Genomic DNA, 10,319 nt, shown 5'->3' with positions numbered 1-10,319 from the left:
AGTTACAGAGACTACAAATCCCTGTATGCTAGTTCTACCTTAAATGGAATTAAGGTAGAACTTACAATTTGGAATTCTCCAGACTCACTGCTGTGCATGTCTCTCCTCCAAACTTGTCGCTTCTATATGAGTCACATGTCAATAATACGACTAAGAATCTTCCTGAGCTTGGTTAAAATTTTCCTCCTTTTTCTGGAGAGGAATTCTGGTTTTCAAACTCCTTCCATCTCCATCTGACACTCTAGCCCCTTATTTATAAAAAACCTAAGAGTATCATTCTGCCAGATCAGACATCTCTTACAGCTCTGCCTGTTTGTACAGAGTACCCATGCCCGATGTTGGGGTGATTTACCAGGCCGCATTCCAGTCGTCTTCCTGTGACTTGATATCACCTAACAGCATACTTTTCAGTATAGCCTATTTTCAGGCAACTCTTTAACGTTTGCAATATGTGTCAGGCAGTGTTATAAAAAACCCTATAAAGTTTAAAAATATGGAGATTCATACTTCTAGTGCTCAAACCCTATAACAACCTAGGCACATATTGTAAAAAACCCTATAAAAAATCCAGTAGATTTTACAGGCTCAGGCTGTTAATCATAAACTAAGGCAGAAAATCAGCATCTTTGTTAAGACTTTGCTGCTTTCCTTGCCTACTGGAAATTCATCTAAGAGCTAAGTCTCAATTGAATGTCAACATGCTGATTTTGCAATTTAAGGTACACCTGTTTGCTACAGGACATGTTTCTGATTAAGAGCATTAACTCCAGTGCTTGTATGCATTTTTCTCTGATGATGAACTTAAGCCCTGTTTCAGAAATCTCTGGCATTGCTCTGCAGATAAGAATGTTGAAGAGAAAGCCATGCCTCTGGCTGTCCTTGGAATCCCACCAGGCATTTGAAGTCTCAAAATTAACTAAGCTCTATTCACAGGAATAATCAGTTCCCTTGGAAATACATTTTACGTGAAACAGATTTGTGAAAAGTGTTTCCTAAGAAATGCAGTTTCAATGAAGCCACTGTGCAGTGCATATGCATCATCAAATTGTTGGCTGGGGATGAAGTTGCTTGATCTATTATGGGAATAAGAAACACCCTGTTCTATTTATTGCTTTTTACCATTTGCAACTCACTAGATAAGTGTCCTTGCATGAAATTGTCCATTTTTCCCTTCTGAATGCTTTGTCACAATTTTCCAGCAGTAGTCACAAAATAAGTCTGTTGATGACATGAACGAACAAGTTTTTTAGTCTGACCATTGTGTTCCCAATATGAAAAGATAATGAAAAGGCACATTCCTTGCCCTGAGAAGTCACAGTTGTGTTTTCATATTCTTGGACAAACAGAAATGAAATAGTTCTCCCAACCGGAGATTAAAAGAATTTAATTTACTCAACAAGCAGAGGCGATGTAAGGGTATTCATCAAAGCTACAAGGATAAAGAGGAGGAATAGCGCTTTTGGATCATAGTTTGTGCTCTGGTCTTTTGCTGTAATTAAATGTTGCTCAGAAAGCACCTTGTCATTGGGTGCTTCCTGACACATCTCAGATTAAGTGGCTTTTTTAGACCTATTGTCTGTAAAACAGGTCATCTGCATACCCCAAAGACTTTCAAAACGTTTTTTTTTTTGTTGTTGTGTAATAGGACAGAGACTGCTAAGGCTTGCACCCTGTCCTTGCCATGCCTACCCTTTCCTCTCTTTGTATTCCTCACTGTAAGCCTAGTTTCTTTCAGGGAGTGAAGAACAGCGATGACCTGATATAAAGTCTAGCACTTCCCTAGCTTGTATCCTGCAGTGTTTAAGCATTCTGTAAAATAGGATAGGCTATAGAAAACACAGCCTTCCAGCTGATTTCATGCTTCTAATAATAGCCTCTTAAGTCAGGAGCAGTGCATGTTCCTCATGTAAGCAATCATACTGTCAAAGTAGACAGAGACATACAAGCTACAAGCTCAGAAAAACAGCTTTGCAAGCTGCTGATTAGGTTTTGGTTGTTTCCATGCAGGCCAAAAGCATCAATTCAATATTGGGAAGGCCAACATGGAGTGAAGAAGATAATTTTCTTCCCTGTGGTTTTAGCATAAAAGGATTTATGCGGTTCTCATGGTTCTCACTGAGGACTGGCCTGAGTATATCTTTCACTTGACTTCATGGCTTATTTGCTTTCTTGCATTAAGCAGTGGGTATTGGAGATAAAATTGCGTTTTCTGAGTGGTTAAATTTGTTAACAGTAATAGCTAGAGTTGTTGAATGCCAGCGTGCGCTACTGTAATCATACTGTGTCTCTGAGCAAAACTTCCCTGAATAGAAATAGCAATGTGCTTATCTGCCCTAAATCAAAACAGCCATCACACTTCCATTTAAAATATCACTGATTCTGCATCTGTATGCTGGTCTGGTTCAAGCCAAAGAACACTGTGTACATTAGCATTTTACAACTTAGTAATCAATCTTCAACAATATGGGTTCCCGTACAGACTTGGAATTCTATGTGAAGATTTTCACAGGAGAAGTAACAGTTCTATTTAAAATATGGCAGGGAAACTAACAGAAAAATACTAAGAAAGAATGAGAAAATAAAAGATTGAGAGTATTTTCGCATTTATCAGCATCTCCTTTTTCCAAAGCTTTAAATCTACTAAATTATGTTATGCTAATGAAGGATAACATAACATTGTCTTGTAAAATGGCACAGAAGGTTGTTGCAGTTCTATTCTTTTAGTTATTCAAAACTTCAGTGATACTATTAATTATTGCAGAAGAACTGCAGGGACCTGAGTTTTCATCTTGGTACACAGATGAATGAAACACTGATTGTTTGATATCAACCTATTGATTGTCAGTTTGGAAGTTTTGTTCTTTCTGACAATAGTCTTATATGTGCCTCTGCATTTCCCTTGATCTGTAGAAATACCAATGAAAGGAAAATACAGGGATGCAAGTCTAAACACCTTTTATTTTTATGAAAAAAATCTCAATTGTTTTATATTTAAGTTACTGAATGAGTCTTCAATTATTTGATCTTTCTTTTCTAATTTATTAAATCTGTGTCTTGTTCATTCAGATCAACTCTCCTTGGTTTCAGCAGTGTATTATTGATCATAGCAAACCCTGGACATGCAAAATACTATGTTAGCCAGCCCAGTTTGAATTAAACACGTCCTTGTTACACGGAATTGCATCTTTTCATAATTTACTCATTCAGGTGACTGTCAGGAAAACTAATAAAGGTTACTAGAACAAATGAAAAGTGTTTTACTTTTGCTTGAGAATATTCACCCAGCAGTTTCATGCCACTTAATTAGCAACATTTTTTGCTTGAAGTATGCCAGTAAAAATAAACACAAAGGTGTTAATTTTAATGTTATTCCAATGGAGAACCTGAACATTGTCTTCTGAACAGGCATTAGGTTACTCCTAAGAAACCTGTCAGATTTTGTCTCTCAGGTTTGTATCTCAAGTTCACAGCATGAAGTCCCAAGACACATTCAGAACTTACAGCCAAAATCTCATGTTTCTTTTACAGATTTCAGCTCTGATACTTGGCTGCTTCTTCTTGGCAATAACCCCTGACAATGTGAAAGCCCCCAGGATATGTGGAAAGGACAGCTGAGGGGTAGGGGGCTGCTCTCCTGATCTAAAAGATTTCTAATAGTGAGCTGTGGTATTATTTCACTCCAACCAAGAGAATTGTTAATAGTAGTTAAACCCTGATCTCATTCTGGAGCCTCATGTTTCAAGTCCTTCCCATCAGTGTTCAGACTCTTTAAGCTTACCGTGCAGAACTCAGGTCACAGTTGCATCCCAATACCAAAACTGAAGCATTTGTAAATGGAAATATACTCCATGCTATTTCTTAGCATAAAAAAAAAATCCAGAGGACAAACAATATTCCCAAACTGAACTTTCCCAGAATAATATAGGTTAAGGGTTTTTTATTAAATATCACAATAAAATTCTGTAACATTACACTACATTTACCACACAAAAGTATCTAAATCCAATAGATGACATGGCCAACTTGGCAGTGTTTCATCTTAGTTATCTGATTGTATTAATTCAACATATCCAAATTCTCCTTGTTCTGTCTTTATATCTCTCCCTGTTGGAATCCAAGCCCTGGAGTCAAATAAGAAATTTTCCCCTACTCTTTGAAAGTCTTGGATCAAAGGAATGAGTGACAGCTCTGATCTCTGAGAACAGAAAAGCACATACTTTGGTAAGATCTCGCTCGCTGTTAAGAAACCATGGGTGGAGACACAGCACATAGTTAAAGCAAGCCATGAAGTCCAGAGCTCAAACTTCATCTACAATGGAACTAACGTGATTCTTGGTGTTAGAGTTCAGATTCAGCTGCATACTGAAAACTGCAGATACAACTTTTTCATGTTTGGAACATAATGTGTAAATATGATTAAAATCATTTAGCTTCTCTTTAAATAAACTTAATTTAATCAAAACTTTGCCGAGCCCCACCTGCCAGTCTCCTTTTTTTCCTGGGTTTCTGCTCTATTGCCATCTCTTCAGTTGCTATGAAAAACTGTCACTTGCAATCAAATGGAACAGTGGCATTAGCTTGTTTGGAAAGCTCCTCAGGTATTAAAGAGACCACTGCACAGCTATGTGGTCAGTGGTAACTGGTTCAATTGGACTGTTGGGAAAAAAAGTTATCATTTACAGCATAATGCATCACATTACAAAGAATGAAACAGTCTACATAAATTTGGGAGTGCTGGAGCTGTAATTAGCTTAGATGCAGACTGAGAGTATAACCCATGTAAGAAAAGCTCTTCCCTGTTCTCAGGAGCTTGCATGGGCCGGAGACCCTGGTCTCTGGTTCTGCATTGCCATCTCCTGGCCAAACCCCGGCACACCGGTTTGAGAGGCTCTGCCTTAGCAAGAGGCTTTAGGCTTCAGAACAAGCAGTCCCTCTTCATTCCCAAAACCGCGCAGATTTGATCAGTCGAACAGGCATTTCAAGCCTCCCTCAAGTGCTGCTGTGAGGTTTTTGCGTTACTCTGGCCCTGCAGGGAACACTGGTGAGCTACAAAAGATGGGGCACAAAAGTGCTGGGGTTGCTGCTTGCATTATATGTAAACCTGTGTGCAATGATATAAAAAGTGTTTCCGTGTATGTGAGGTGTGTGGACTGGACATATGACACTGCAGGTCCTCACTGTGTTTTCACATCTAAGCTAGGCTAATGACCTGTCAGTGCATGAGAGACATCCTTACCCATCCACCTCATCAATTACATGTGTGGCCAGCTCGCTTCTGGCAGTGTTTACTGGTACCCAGGACAAATGGGAAGTGGTCTACAGCCTCATTTTTCCTCTCTTGTTTCTCCATTTACCTCACTCTCTTATATGATTGGTTGTCTGCAGGTACACATCACATTTGTCCATGACAAAAGTGAAGCTAGGCTTAGACATATGTTTATTTAACAAATGTGTTACACCTAATGCCTTCTTAACCACATCTCTTACCCTAGGATTTATTATCACCTCTGTGGCAGATATCACTGGAGTAATGGCACATAGGAACACTCCTCACCCACATCAGTGCAAAGTCTGATGGCTTAACTTAAGCTGTGGTGCGAGGTGGTTCAAGCTAAGCTACAGGGTTTTGGATAGACCATAGAAAATGGCCATATATTCCCTTCTGTCAGCAGAACTGAGAGGGGCTCACATTCAGAGTGGGTAGCATGCAGCTGGGAACTGTAGCATTGTGAATCTCTGGGGGGGTTTTTTTCTGGCCATTTTAATTAGATTTTTAAATTAGGTATTTTAGACCTGTGAAGAAGAAGAAGGAAAATATAGGCCAAGAGATGCCCCTGACTGCAGAGAAGCTCATCATGCATCAGCAGCATCCTGACAAAGATAATGTTCTCTAACCTGACCACACTGGAGGAAGAAAGCATTGCAAGTTCTGTCAGAGAAGGAGTGCTTAATGTGAGGACTTCAAACTAGCAGATCTGCAGAGGGTCTCTACATATTTGAACACCTTGGGAAAACATACCAAGATAGAGGGAGACCTGAACTGTTGGCAGTGGTTTAGAATTCCTGCATCAGTAGATTTATATGTAGTTTTCCAAATAATTTGCTGATGATTTTACAATGTATTATGGCAAAGCTAAGGCTAGTTTTTGGATGGGTTTTTTCCTCTGGGCAAATAGTACACGCCAGTCTTCAGGACTGGCAGCTCAGCATTTTTCACCACCTTTCCATAAAGGCACTCCAAATGTTAAAAAAATAAAATGACCAATGGCTCTGCTATTCCTGAAATAGAGCAGAAATCACAATATTAATACAGAGGCAATTCTCAGACATTGTTTCTTCCTAGATGCAAGTCATGAACTGAAATTTAACTAGATTTAAGGAGCTGACAGGGTAAAAGAGTCAATATTTGGGTTCCCATTGGTCCTGGTAACATAGTTGTGAGGTCAATAGATGTAACAGGGATGCTGACTTTTGAGTTGTTTTTCAGCTACTCATCTGACTGCTGTGAAACTTAATGTCTTGGCTGGTACTGACCAATGTGTATGTCACTGTAATTGTTCATGTGTTTTTTTCTTGCTGTAGGATCATCTTAGAGTATCTAACAAGCATGCAAGCCAGATCTCAACTTTTTCTTCTCCATAAACACTAGTGGCATATAACTGCACTATTTTAGTTCTGCATTACAGCTGAAGATATTTTCAGATATTTCTGTCTATTAAATGATGGAAGGTTTCATTCAGCTCAGGAAAATGACTGCTCTTGGCAATTACTTACAGCACAGAGAGCAAGGAGCAACTTCCTTCTACCTTTTTTTCCCTGCATCTCTATTGCTCATCCAGCAAGGGGAGTTGTATGAACAATGCAGCCAATTTCTCTCAAACTTAAACCTAAAGAAAAATACCTGTAATCATTAGTAAGGCAAGTTCCTCTTTGTCTATACTACTGTACAACAGGTCAAATATTAGACATTATTTAGGATCTGGCCAGTTATTTATCAAAATATTAGTCAGAAATCAGTCAAAATATATAGTCAAATATTAGTCTATCATGTAATTAGACAGTGTTTTCCAGGCACTTATGTTGGGTACTCCTCAGTAATAATTTTTTTTGTATTGGCTCTCAGTCATTAGCAACTGAGTACATGACACCTGTGTGATACAGATAAAAGAGACATGATTATGGCTGGAAAGGAAGGTATAAGTTTGTTTAGCTTTTCATTATTTAGCACAGTATTTTTAAACTCATGGGATAGTTCAACATAAGAAATTAAAGACATTAAAATGGCAGTCTAAATTAATTGACTGTGCATGATAATAGATGTTTAACTATGGATAAAATGAACTTGAGCCATCTATTCAGCATATCATTTCTTCTGTACCTTACCTGCATATTGGTCTGTTTCATTACTGAAGTGTGTTCATCCTGCTATCATATCTGGGCCTATCCCTTTGCTCTTTTTCATGAAAGTTTGTTTCTTACTATTCATTTATCTTACTGTAATACTCTGTCAGGGGCAGATCCTGTGACAAGTTGTCTGAATGTGTTTGATTTCATTCCTAACCCTGTGCTCACAAACACTTTTGTACTTTTGGGGTCATAGGAATGCAAGTAGACCCCGGGAATAACAGCAGCAAATAGATAAATTACATGTTCTACATTAAGCTTGTGCAAAGCTGTCTGTAGGATGTGGGCTTTATTCTTATCAGGTTTATCCAATAACTTCCATCTGGTAGATTTTTCTGGCTGGTTTGTTCATTATCTTTGGTCCTCATGTCTCTTTCTCAGACTGTGTCACAGTGTCACAGTGATCTTTTTTCCCCTCTCTCATTAGGCACTTGTTAGACCAAGACATATCATATTTCATTCACCAAGCTGGACACTGTAATATACTGAGAAATGACTGGCCAGAACCTAAAAGCATTTGTATTATTGCACAAGGGATTAATATAAAGTTATATGGGACCCCAATAAATAGATACTTATACTGTGCTTTTTACCTTAATGCCTCTTAAAAATGTGTGATATGCAGCTCTGGTAGAGCTTCCCATAATGAGATAGGCTGTTGTACTGCAACCTCCTTCATTAGGTGTGTATCTAAAGTGTAGAGCAGAAGCAGGCTCCAGGCCAGGTATAAAACCCCCAAAGGCATACGTTAGCAAAGTTTGGATTTACATATGGATCCAGAACTTCACATTTAGCACAGACTCTGGAAGAGGCTTTTTCAGGTGGCTTGCTCAATGTTTCCTCAAAGCTCCAGGCCCATGGTCATGACAGTCAACATGACAATTTGCAGAATATATTAATTTCCAGCCATACTCTCCCACCCTTCTGTCTACTGATTACATCAGCCTGACATGCTCCTAAATCCAGATAAAAAAGTAGCAGAACTTTACTGAGATTAAGTTTGTGTTATCTGCCTACTTCATCACATGGTCAAAGGATGCATTAGCAACCACTTCACCAGGGATAAATTTATGTGGTCTTGCCACACACAGAGTTGTTGGAGTCAGAAATTGTTTCAGTGAGACTGGGACAAGGGAAATCTCCTTTTCAAAGAATGGGTGAGGCAAAGACAGAGTTTATTCTGGAAGATTTCCATGCCAGACTCGGAGATAATGTCAGATCCTCTCCTTCCTTTAATCAAAAGGGTGAACTTTTAGCATGTGTCACTCTGAACATGTGTGTTTGTTTAGAGCTTCTTGATTTTGCCTCACTCACAGTTGTGGTCAATGGCTCAATGTCTGGCTGGAGACCAGTAATGAGTGGTGTCCCTGAGGGATTGGTGTTGGGACCGGTCCTGTTCAACATCTCTGTTGGTGACATGGACAGTGGGATTGAGTGCGCCCTCAGCAAGTTTGCTGATGACACCAAACTGTGTGGTTCAGTTGATACGCTAGACGGAAGGAATGCCATCCAGAGGGACCTTGACACACTTGTGAGGTGGGCTGATGCCAACCTCATGAAGTTTAACCATGACAAGTGCAAGGTCCTACACCTGGGTCGGAGCAATCCCAGGCACAGCTACAGGTTGGGCAGAGAAGAGATTCAGAGCAGCCCTGCAGATAAGGACTTGGGGGTGTTGGTCAATGAGAAAATGAACATGAGCCAGCTTCAGTGTGCACTTACAGCCCAGAAAGCCAACCATATCCTGGGCTGCATCAAAAGAAGCGTAACCAGCAGGTCGAGGGAGGTGATCCTGCCCCTCTACTCTGCTCTCGTGAGACCTCACTTGGAGTATTGTGTGCAGTTCTGGTGTCCTCAGCATAAAAAGGACATGGAACTGTTGGAACAAGTCCAGAGGAGGGCCACGAGGATGATCAGGGGACTGGAGCACCTCCTGTATGAAGACAGGCTGAGAAAGTTGGGGCTGTTCAGCCTGGAGAAGAGAAGGCTGCGTGGAGACCTCATAGCAGCCTTCCAGTATCTGAAGACGGCCTACAGGGATGCTGGGGAGGGACTATTCATTAGGGACTGTAGTGACAGGACAAGGGGTAATGGGTTGAAACTTAAACAGGGGAACTTTAGATTGGATATAAGGAAGAAGTTCTTTACTGTGAGGGTGGTGAGGTCCTGGAATGGGTTGCCCGAGGGAGTTGTGAATGCTCCATCCCTGGCAGTGTTCAAGGCCAGGTTGAATGAAGCCTTGGGGATATGGTTTAGTGTGAGGTGTCCCTGCCCATGGCAGGGGGGTTAGAACTAGATGATCTTAAGGTCCTCTCCAACCCTAACTATTCTATGATTCTATGATCAAGTGGAAATGGGACACAGTCACAAGGGCTAACCATAGAGCAGCCAGGCTTGGAGCAGTCCCTATGGAGCAGCACAAGTCTTGACCTGAAAACGGAGAAAATAGCAAACTGGCCCATCTCCACCTTACCAGGCAGGATCACCACACTGTTGTACAACGAGATGATGTAAGGAGGCTGCGACTGCACATATGCCATGCTGAGGAGTTTCTAGGAGCTTCCCCATATCTGCCTGCCCAAGATCCTAGTAAGTGTAACATACTGTGGAACTGTTGTAGATATTTGTGTTTAAGTAGGAAACTAAAGATACAGTGATTTTGGCATCTTTTTCACAACTTTTCTGATAACCTTAAAGTAATAATCTTAGGCTGGAAAGAGAAAGGTGGAGCTTAAGGCACAAACCTGGTGCAGTTACACCCTGGTAACTGCATGCATACACACAGGATGGGCATTGAAATGCATTTGAAAATATGAATAAAAAATAATGTGGATCTATATTTGATAATAATGGGAATGAATTGCACTGCTTCTGGAGATCAGCTTACATCTGCATTTCAAGTCAGGGCAACTTGA

Source organism: Melopsittacus undulatus, chromosome 7 (genome assembly GCF_012275295.1).
Source record: "Melopsittacus undulatus isolate bMelUnd1 chromosome 7, bMelUnd1.mat.Z, whole genome shotgun sequence".
Lineage (NCBI taxonomy): Eukaryota > Metazoa > Chordata > Aves > Psittaciformes > Psittaculidae > Melopsittacus > Melopsittacus undulatus.
This window is presented reverse-complemented; position numbering follows the sequence as displayed.